At 40.2% G+C, this 11978-nt stretch overlaps 1 pseudogene; it reads right to left on the reverse strand.

Moving 5' to 3' along the window:
* Positions 1-3214: 3214 nt before the first annotated feature.
* Positions 3215-11728, reverse strand: LOC118658455 (annotated as a pseudogene).
* Positions 11729-11978: the final 250 nt, after the last annotated feature.

Below are 11978 nucleotides of genomic sequence, written 5' to 3' on the forward strand. Positions count from 1 at the left end.
TTAATTTCATTTTTATTGCATGGTCATTTTAATATATAATAATTTTCACTGTCCTATAATTTACTGTGTCAACTTATAAAAATGCCTTTCATCCATAAATTTTAAAACATTTTGTACTAATCTCAGTTAAATGTTGTTATTTTTATATTGTGTAAAGGAAAAGGCCACAATCTGTGAGATTTGTTCTAAAAGAGGTGGATGCATATTTCTGGTGCTGAAACATGTCATGACATTAACTGCTTTGGGGCTTTCACTGGTGAAGTCTCCACATCTGGCTCCAGAGTTGAGACTGAGTGGAGGATCCTCACTTGGGGACAAGATTACAGGTGTTAGAGAATGGAATTCTCAGCTGGGAAGGAGAAGCTGTCCAGAAATGGCAGCTGACTGCACACTGTAGAGAAAGGCAGCTCATAAGAGGATCTGTCCTATTGGTATGACCAACAGATGCTGACAGCTAGAATATTTTATAGTTAGTTTTAATTTTTAAAATGTCCATGGTGTCATTTCATTATTTATCTTCAAGCCCATATATTATCTAGGCAACTGCAATTCAAGGAATAAAGAAATATCCAAATTCATGTTTCAGAGATGCTGTTGATCAAAAAATGCTAGTCTAGTAGAATACTTGGCTTCTAGAACATATATATTTATATAAGGAAGCCCTAAAAATACTCAGAAATATTTGGGCAGGAGATTAGTTTTCCTGAAGTCATACAGAATAAGGTTCAGTTCACTCAAAATTAAAGGGGAGGGGTAGTTCCAGAAGGATCTTTATAAATTGAGTATAAATGACTTGGGTTATATAACTTTTTTTCTTTTTGCCAATTACTATGCAGTTCTAGTCACACAATTTTTTAAATAGACATCCCTTCTACTCTATGTGTATATTTTATTCATCATATAGAATCCTTATGTAGCTTAATTGATTATAATTTCTTTCTTTTTGTCTATAATCCTAATTTCGTTACATAAATACCACACTGCTTTAAATTATGGTTGTTCTTTTAAAAATATTTTTTTATTGATTTCAGGGAGGAAAGGAGAAAGAGAGATAGAAACATCAATGATGAGAGAGAATCATTGATTCGCTGCCTCCTGCACGCCACACACTGGGAATCGAGTCCACAACCCGGGCATGTGCCCTGACCGGGAATCAAACCGTGAGCTCCTGGTTCATAGGTCAATGCTCAACTACTAAGCCATGCCAGCCAGGCTAAATTATGTTTTAATTAGATTTAAGTATTGTATTAGTTTCCTATTGCTGTTGCAACCAAGTACCACAAACTTGGTGACTTAAAACTACAGAAATTTATTGTCTCACAGTTCTGGAGGTGGAGTCTAAAAATCAGTGTATGAGTAGGACCAACATGCTCTCTATGAAGGCTCTTGGGGGTGATCCTTACATCTTCCTATCTTGTGGTGGTTGTGGGCAGTTCTTGGGGTTCCTTAGCTTGTGGAAGTATAACTCCAATGTTCGTAGGAATGTGTGTCTCTGTGTCCAAATTACCCTCTTTATATAAGGATATGTCATATTTGACTTAAGGCCCACTCTAATCCAGTATGAGCTCATGTTTAACTTGATTATACCTACAAATACTTTATTTCAAATAACATCACCTTCATAGAATCTGAATGCATTCAAAATTTTGGAGGACAATATTCAACACAGTTCAAGTACATTCTAATATATCTCCTTGCAGTATTGCCCTTTTCTTACACAGACCTATGGAAATATAGAATTTATATTGCCACTAGGACTTAAGATTTAAAAAAAATTGTCTTACATTAATTAAGCAAACAGTTATTAGTGAATACAACTATGTGTCGGGCACTGTTTTAGGAACAATGATAAGCAAATGATGTGGCTGACACCATGGGGCTTATATTCTAACCCCCTGTGGGGGTAAGGTACATAGACAGTAAACTAGTAAATAATTGGATACTATCATTCCAGATATCAGAAGAAAATCAATATGAAGTGAAAGTCACTTGGGGTGTCATTACTGAGGAGTGACATTTGAACAGAGATCTGAAGAATGAGAAACGGCCAGTCATGTGAAAATTCCAGGCAAAGATACTTGAGTGTGAAGTCACAGCTAAGGCAAAGATCTTACATTATGACATGTGGCATATTCAAGGGATTGTAAATAGGGGCATTAATGTGGAATGTAGTTAACCAAGGGAAATGTAGGCTTTGAGACCAGACAGGAATATAGGCATCAGGTTTTCCAGGGTCTTTTAGACTATGCCAGGAATTCAGATTTTATTCTCTTTATAAGAAAAAAAAACACTTGGGGGGCGTATAAGTATGGAAAAGGTATGATCTGATTTACAGTTTCAAAAATATTATTCCACAGTGGTGTTTGCAACCATTCTTCATGACTCTTGGAGAGTTAACACCTCTCTTTATGTCAGGATAGTCTGGGTTATGTTGAAATAACAGATATAAACTCTGAAATTTCAGTGCTGTAATACAGTAAAGATTTATTTCTTCTTCACATAAAGTCATATAGGTCAGCAGTCTCTCCTCCATCCCGCAGCTGCATGATTTAGAACATGTACTTCCCTAAGGAAGCCAAGGCAAGGAAAGAAAGAAGACTGGAGGATCATGTAAGATATTTTTATGGGCCAGACCTAGAAATGGCTTATATTGTTTCTGCCCACATCCTGTGGACCTGCACTCAGTCATATGGTACCAAACTCCCAATAAGAGAGTCTAAGAAATTTTGTCTTCTTGTGTGTCTGAGAAGAGGAAACAAATGTCCCTGCCAAACTCCCTGAGCCAAGATAACTCTGACTTATTCTTATTACCTTTAGAAGCTTTAGGAGCTGGTAGATACTTTATTCTTTTCTTTAGGAACAGTGATGCAGGACATTCATCTCTTTCCATGGCCTTGGCATCAACTAGCAAACAGGAATTCCATTAATCAGGTATAGTTCCACAGTCCACAGACCTCCTAATTGATCTGGGCTCTTTAAATAATGGTGAATGTTCCCTGGTCATGCTAGACCAGATCTAACTTACTACACCAAAATGGAGTAGCATAGGTCAAAGACATTTATTCAAGACCAGAACCTAGAATGATGTTCCTTCCAAGCAGCTCAGACCCCAAAAGATAAGTGAGGCACTGAGCATGAGAAGAATGAACTATGAGCAGCTAAATCTTTTCCTTTGTTAAGTGAGAGGATGGCAGAATGAGTACATGAAGGTGAGTCATCTCCCTAACACTTCTTTAGAGTCAGCAAAATCGTACTGCTTTCCCAAATTTTCTTCACATGGCTCCTTTTTCTCTGTGAGAATGAGAAAGTTATTATTTTAGGACCACAAAAGGAAAATTATAATTATGATCTATGAGGCACTTGCCTCAAAGCCAGTCGTAACACAAATACTGGTGATATTGAGACTATTTTTAATTTTTTTGGCCAGGCTTTGTGATGAATTCTTTAGAATATGTTTTCTCTTAACCCTTACCACAAATGTATGCAGTAGGAACTACTAAAAAGTTGAAACTGAGTAGAAAGTTTACATCCTCTTTCTGGTCACACAGCTAGTGAACAATGAGCCAGGATTCAAATTCGTGGCTTTGCAACTCTTAATCCCATGCTCTGAATCACAAGAAAGAGGTAAAACAAAAACAAACAAAATGTAAACAGACTCATAGACACAGAGAGCGCACTGGTGTTTGCCAGAAGGGGGGGCTGAGTGAAAAAGGTGAAGGGATTGAGAAGTACAAATTGGTAGTTACAAAAAGTCATGGGATATAAAGTATAGCATAGAAAATATAGTTAATAATATTGTAACAACCATGTATGATGCCAGGTGGGTACCAGGAATATTGGGGGGTAACACTTTTTAAAGTATATGGTTATCCAACCACTATGTGGTATACCTGAAACCAATACAAAATAATATTGAAGGTAAACTGTAATTGAAAAATAAAAAATAAAAAGTTTAAAAAAGAAATAAATAAAACAGATCTTCTGCCTATTTTGATTAATTAAAATATAAATATTTAGGTTAAAAATTTCATATCGATTTACCAGTTTTCATAAGATCTAGAATTATAGAGTCAATAGTTTATCCTTTTATGATAAGCAAATCTAGTGGGTATTAACTTTTTTCACAACAGAGATATTAAATATAAATTTTCTCAAAAATTGTAAGTGCCATGGAAGTATGAGGATGAGTATGTCTTCTCTGATGGCATTGCCTTCCCAGATGGTCACCACCTGTTTATCAGCCCTCCCAAGCCATGTTTGTCTTTGAATTTCTCAAACTGCTTTGCAAATAGAACACTTTCAACAAATGCTTGTTAGATTAGTAAGTTGGTATTGTTGTAAGTACTACATGGTTGACAATACACAGAAAAATAACAGCATTAATGTCTTTTGAAAATACAACATGATGTGCTTTCAAACAATATCTAAGATTATAAGGCTAGTCTGTAAACTTTTCAGTCTATTTTTACTGTCATTCTCCAGAGAGAAACGTAAAATCAGGTCTAAATCTCCCTGTGAAATAGTTTAAAGGTTTTACTAAGGTACCAATAAAATATTCTTACCTCAACAAGGCATCTCAAAAGTGAGATTCTTTTTCACATGTAATATGTACATTACAGGTTTATGCAAACATTCTATTGGTAAATAGCCAAACAAAATATGGTATCTTCATTATGAATACAGGGAAAACTAAGAAAAATAATTAAACACTTGTAAAACCCACAAACACGGTGCTCACTCACACACACATGCACACACACAGTCTCATGAACTTCAAACCATAAGAAATTAATTACAGATTCACTGCTAATGAACATATGGGATAAGTGCTGACACTCAACTGGTTTCAGTTCGGTGATCACAGAAACAAAGCAACGCTCACAGACGGATGGCGGGGGAAACGTCAGTGAGTGGGGGCCAGGAAGCTAGATTCCTTCATAACTATGGAAAACAGTTCCAAAATATTCACACAGAGAAAAAAGAGCTTCGATATTCATCCTGTTCTGAACATCAACAGACCTTCTCCATCACTACCACCTGCTGTCTCTACCTCAGGAGCTGAAACATCTGAGGAGGGAGAAACTTGAGCACAGAGGAGAGGGTAGGCAGAGAGGGGGCATTGGCAAAGGAATAGGACCCTGGAGCAAAGATCCCTACCCTTAAAAAAAAAAGAAAGAAAGAAAAGGAGAGAAAAAATATGGTGTCTACAAAGAAGAGTCATGAGCTAGAGTCAGACGGTTATGTGTATGTCCAAAGAGGTTGTGAATTAAATCCAAGGGTAAATTCACTTAGCGATCACAGAGAAGTTCAGATGTTGATATTATATGTCCTTTTCCACTTAAATGTGCTGGCAATTTGAAACACCCTCATTGAAGATGCAGATCATGAACACACTTGCCTTTTAATATGCTGAGTGACAATGTCAAACTCAAAAGAAATCACAGCAACAAAATCAACACCACTTTGTCTTCAGATTCTGACCCCACTGAAAACAAGAGGCAGCTAGTTTGGGCTGCATATCTCTTAGCAGGATATAAAAGCAAATAATACCTCCTAGAGCCACAAATAATGCTTCCTCCTATATTACTTTGGATGAACAAACTCCTCTCCTATTCCTAGTCATGTCCAGAATCATCAGATCATTATTCAGCACCCATGATGCATGCATTATGTATTCATGATTAAATATTTATCAATTTATATCGGTGGTTCTTCCTATTGAATCTACTCTCCTACTCTTACTCATCTCTGTTTAGATCCATTGAAAATGGCTTAATTTATCTATGAGATCAGAAAATCCTAACCATGTTGTGCCTATGTAAATTACCCATCTTCTTACTTACAGTTACTTTAAGAAATCATTCTCCAGATCTTTTAAAGTCTTTGGAGTTAGGTCCCTTTAATATTCTTTTTAGTTCTAGAGTCATTTTCCGTCAGTTTATAAGACCTCTAACTCTATGCTGATGATGATGTTCAGCTTAATATGGATACCAATAACTATTTAACTTCTGGTTAAGATCTTCATCTTCCTGTCTGTCAGAACTTTAGCAATCTTGAAAAAAAATACTTTCTTTTATTAAATCTTTATTGTTGAAAGTCTTACATAAGCTCCCCCCCCACACACACACACACACTTTTTCCCCATTGATCTCATCCAGCTGCTCCAGTCACATGACTCCTGACCCCCACCCAGGCCCTCACCACCCCATTGTCTGTGTCCAAGGATTATACATATATGCGTACAAGTTCATTTGTTGATCTCTTCTTACCCACTCACCCTCTCCCATCTTCCCTCTGAGGTTCAAGAGTCTATTCATAATTCTGTCTCTGTGTCTATTTTTGTTCATCATTTTATTTTGTTCATTAGACTCCACATATGAGTGAAATCATGTAATACTTATCTTTCTCTGACTGGTTCTGATTTTCAATTATAAACAAAATTTCACAACAATAATAATTAGAGAATCTACTTCATTATACAAATCTATCATTTTTACCATATTTTATATAAAATCATGCCTAGAAAACCTTAATTTAAATAATGAAAATGGACACTAAATAAGAAAACATTATGAATTTCTTACTACCCTTTAATGGGCATTTGGAACCTTTGTTTCTTCTTCTGGCTAATAGAGAATAAATACAGCTCTAGCTAATGCACTTCCCAACTAAATTTTCCAGGGCACAAAATAGTATAATTATATATAGATCACTATGTTACTAAATAGGTACACCTTTCAAAAATTTCAGTGACGAGTTCTGATTAGAGGAGTGTTTAATCATTACTTTGCTGATGTTGAAAAAGGATGGTGTGATAATAGAGCGTGTGGCTTTTAAAATTTAACTGCTTGCATTCGAATCCCAACCTTTCCACTTGCCAACTAAGCAACTGTGACTCCGTTTCCTTGTATGTAAAATGAGAAAAAGCTAGTTATTTGGGGAAAAATTATTTTCAGAGCAAGCACTCAAGGAATGCTGGTATCATTACTTTGATAAATTAGTTTAAAGGGAAACAACTTGTTCTGAAAAGGGAAGTGTGTGTGGTGGGGTTGGTGGGTGGGTAGGGAGGAAAATTAGACTTCACAGCCCCTGTTGTCTCACTTTATGCACAGCTCATAGATTTTATCATCAGGCTCAGTGTGTGCACTAGAGGGACATGGGGCTAAAGAGAACTCTCAAATTAAAGATAAGAGAATATCCCAGTTGGGCTACCTTTCCATCTGAAGATCTGTTTAGAAATGTTATCTAATCCTCGCAATCATCAAAGGAAAAAAGGTACCAATTATTTGCTTTATTCTTCTTCAAGTCTCTAGGCGGCATTTCACAGATAGTTTAACTTGTCATGAATAGCAAAAATTGATATACTTTCTCCTTCAGCTCCCTACCCTTTTTCAGCTCTCTTCCCCACATCCTGGGTGTTTCTTCTGTCTCCTACATGGAGTCCTCTTTCACTTGCCTCAGGTTCTGTGTTCAACCCTTTTCTTTTTAAAAGTACCAGAGGCCCAGTGCACGAAATTCATGCATGGGAGGGGGTCCCTCAGCCCAGCCTGCACCCTCTCCAATCCGGGAGCCCTCAGGGGATGTCTGACTGCCAGTTTAGGCCCGATCCCACAGTCAGACATCTTTCTCACAATCCGGGACCACTGGTTCCTAACCGCTCACCTGCCTGCCTGCCTGCCTGATCACCCCTAACCACCTCTGCCTGCCAGCCTGATGCCCCTAACTGCTCCCCTGATGGCCTGATCACCCATAACTGATTTCCTCTGCCAGCCTGATCGCCCCTAACCACTCTGCCTGCCTACCTGATCACCCCTAACCTCCTCTGCCTTGGCCCCCACCACCGTGGCTTTGTCCAGAAGGACATCTGGAAGACATCTGGTCTATCCAGTCTAATTAGCATAATACCCTTTTATTAGTATACTAGAGGGCTGGTGCACAAAATTCGTGCACTGGGGGGTGTCCCTCAGCCCAGCCTGCACCCTCTCCAATCTGGGACCCTTCGAGGGATGTCTGACTGCCTGTTTAGACTAAACGGGCAGCTGGACATCCCTCTCACAATCCAGGACTGCTGGCTCCCAACTGCTCTCCTGCCTGCCTGCCTGATTGCCCCTAACCGCTTCTGCCTGCCAGCCTGATCATGCCCTAACCACTCTCCTGCCAGCCTGATTGATGCCTAACTCTTTTTTTTTTTTCAAAGAATGAGCTTTTGTTTTTTTTGTTGTTTTTTATTTTTTTATTAAATCTTTATTGTTCAGATTATTACATTTGTTCCTTTTTTTCCCCCCAGTTCCCACCCCACCCTCTGCCCTCAGTCCCCACCCACTGTTCTCATCCATAGGTGTACGATTTTTGTCCAGTCTCTTCCCACATCCCACACACCCCTCCCCCCCACCCCCCAAGAATAGTCAGTCCATTCCCTTTCTATGTCCCTGATTCTATTGTAATCACCAGTTCATTCTGTTCATCAGATTATTTATTCATTTGATTCTTAGATTCACTTGTTGATAGATGCATATTTGTTGTTCATAATTTGTATCTTTACCTTTTTCTTCTTCTTCTTCCTCTTCTTAAAGGATACCTTTCAGCATTTCATATAATACTGGTTTGGTGGTGATGAACTCCTTTAGCTTTTCCTTATCTGTGCAGCTCTTTATCTGACCCTCAATTCTGAATGATAGCTTTACTGGATAAAGTAATCTTGGTTGTAGGTTCTTGGCGTTCATCACTTTGAATATTTCTTGCCACTCCCTTCTGGCCTGCAAAGTTTCTGTTGAGAAATCAGCTGACAGTCGTATGGGTATTCCCTTGTAGGTAACTGAGTTTCTTTCTCTTGCTGCTTTTAAGATTCTCTCTTTGTCTTTTGCTCTTGGCATTTTAATTATGATGTGTCTTGGTGTGGTCCTCTTTGGATTCCTTTTGTTTGGGGTTCTCTGCGCTTCCTGGACTTGTAAGTCTATTTCTTTTACCAGGTAGGGGAAGTTTTCTGTCATTATTTCTTCAAATAGGTTTTCAATATCTTGCTCTCTCTCATCTTCTGGCACCCCTATAATTCAGATATTGGTACGCTTGAAGCTGTCCCAGAGGCTCCTTACACTATCTTCGTATTTTTGGATTCTTTTTTCATTTTGCTTTTCCGGTTGGGTGTTTTTTGCTTCTTCGCATTTCAAATCTTTAACTTGATTCTTGCGCTCCTCTGGTTTGCTGTTGGGAGTCTGTGTAATATTCTTTATTTCAGTCAGTGTATGTGTAACTTCTAGTTGGTCCTTTATCACAACATCAAGGGTCTCATTAGATTTCTTGAGGATCTCACCATATTTATCGGGGGTCTCACCAGTCTTTTCGAGGGCCTTACTAAATTTATCGGCAGCTTCTAGACAGTTCTTGAGAGACCTTAAAAGTGTGGTTTTGAGCTCTATATCCAGCATTTTGCCTTCCTCCATTTCTGTCCTGTTTTCTTTGTCTCCGCATTTTTTATGCTTTCTTGGTGCACCCCTAGTAGTTTTTTTGCGCCGTCTTGTTGTAGTTAAGCCTTGATTGTTGTAGGTAACACTGGGCCGGGGGGGGGGGGGGGAAGGGATTTACCTCCAGGCCAACTGGCTGTGAGAATCAGCTGTGTCTGCAGTGGGAGAACTTCTGTCCTCTAGGGAGGTGCTAATCTAGCCTTTGCCTGAGGCTAACCAGCAAATGCCTCTGTGCAGGGCTTGGGCGGGGTGGGTCCCAGGGGATCAACAGTGCGGGCTGAGCGAGCAGTTATGGCTGCTCTCAGTCCTGTCCCCAGAGGCTCTGCCTCTCAATGTCCCAGTGACCGCTGAAAGTACCTCGGAGAGAAAGCGGCCCTCGAGTTCCAACCTATGCCAGACAGTCCTGTTTCTCCTGTTTGAGTCTGGGTCCCCAGACACTCGCCCGGAACTGGAGCTCAGAGCCTGAGACTCCCTCCTGATTGAAACCGACGACCATGCCCTCAGCCGCCAGCCCGCTCCACGCGCATCTCCGCACCTTAGTATTTTACTTCCGTACTGCACCTCCTCTGAGTCTCGGTATGCTTTTCTCTTTCCTTCTAGTTGTAGAATTTCCCCTCAGCCAGCTTTCCTGTGGTTCTGGGTGATGTCCGTTCTGTCTTTTAGTTGTATTTTTGAAGTGGTTGTGTGAGGCAGCGTTCTCCAGTGTTTACCTATGCCGCCACCTTGGTTTCTCTCTGATGCCTAACTCTTCCCTTGCTGGCCTGATTGTCCCCAACTGCCCTCCCTTACTGGCCCGTTCGCCCCCAACTTCCCTCCCCTGCAGGCCTGGTCACCCCTAACTGCCCTCCCCATCAGCCCGGTCACCCTGGGGAGGGCAGTTAGGGGTGACCAGGCCTGCAGGGGAGGGCAGTTGGGGGCAATGAGGCCGACAAGGGAAGGCAGTTAGGGGTGACCAGGCTAGCAGAGGAGGGAAGTTAGGGACAATTGGGCTGGCAGGGGAGCAGTTAGGCATCGATCAGGCTGACAGGGGAGTGGTTAGGGGGTGATCAGCTTGGCAGGCAGAAGCAGTTACGGGCAATCAGGCAGTCAAGCAGGCGAGCGGTTGGGAGCCAGCAGTCCTGGATTGTGAGAGGGATGTCCACTGGGATCGGGTCTAAACAGGCAGCCGGACATCCCTTGAGGGGTCCCAGATTGGAGAGGGTGCAGGCTGGGCTGAGGGACACACTCCCCCATGCACGAATTTCATGCACCAGGCCTCTAGTAGATATATAAGAGCATTAAACCTGCCTCAAATTTCAATTTCAATTTGGAAATGCATTAAAAATATTCTTGTCTTACTTGCATGTTCATTCATTCATTCATCTACTCAGCAACTATTCTTTGGTGTCTTTTGAATGCTTTCATGATAAAGTTCAAATTTATTAGTATTACATATAAATGCCTTCCTGATTTTATATATGCCTCTCTCTATGGCTATATTTTCTCCCACTGCAACTTTCAGGCTGTTAGAGACCCCTCATTGTACATAAATCTATCCTGCCAGCAATCCAATTGCATGATAATTGTTAATTTGCTGATCTCTGTGGTGATCTCCCTACCATATTTCCATCATATTCACTTTCTTACACAATGGCTGGCACGTAGCAGCAATTCATAAATGCCTCCTGAAGGAATAAATGGCAGAATGCATAAGTAAATTCACTACTCTGTAGGCACTTGGCCACATGCTTACAGAACTATTCAGAGCTTTGTTGAACAAGATCCTTTCACTTCTTTTCTCCCAGAGTTCTGAAATGGTGGCCTAAAGGCTCTATAAAAAGTTTTCCTAAATTGAGAATCAATTTAGCAGCAAAGCCAAAATTCCAACAAAATTACCATCTTTAAAAGTTCTAAAAATACATTTAACAACAAAAGATACCAAAATTATACCTTTTTTTTGACAAATTGGCATAAAATATATTTTTTTGGTGTGTCTCTTCTTATCTCCTCCCAGTTAAAAATGCTTGCATCTCTTAATAGCCAGCATTCTCTTAGGTCTGCAGTTGGACTCAATGCATTCAAGCCTCAGCACAATCTTCTTTGTAGTTTCAGCCTTTTGGCAGAAAATTGGCTTAGTCTGCCCTCCATAGCCACTGTGCTGCCTGTCATAGTGCTGCTTTCTCTGAGCATACAGAGGATCCTTGCCCTTCTTTCTGTGTTACTTTGTGGGGTTGATGCTTGCCACACCTCTTACAGAAAGTCTGATGGGTTTGGGGAATATTCACCATGTTTGCAAGAGCACTATGGGCACAGACAGGAAAGGCAGGCCCATACCTTCTGAAATCTCTTCATTTCACTCAAAGGGCAGCTTGCCTGGATATTCATTTTTGAAATCGCTTTTACTTCATTTGCCTGCAGTTCTGAGAACTGATAAAATCTTTGGGTTCTTTATGCCTACTTTTCCTCATGGTTTTCTTTAAAAAAATGGGAGTATAGGCATACCTTGGAGATATTGCAGGTTTGGGTCCAGATCACTGA

This window comes from Myotis myotis, unplaced genomic scaffold (assembly GCF_014108235.1).
Source record: "Myotis myotis isolate mMyoMyo1 unplaced genomic scaffold, mMyoMyo1.p scaffold_m19_p_6, whole genome shotgun sequence".
Taxonomy (NCBI): Eukaryota; Metazoa; Chordata; class Mammalia; order Chiroptera; family Vespertilionidae; genus Myotis; species Myotis myotis.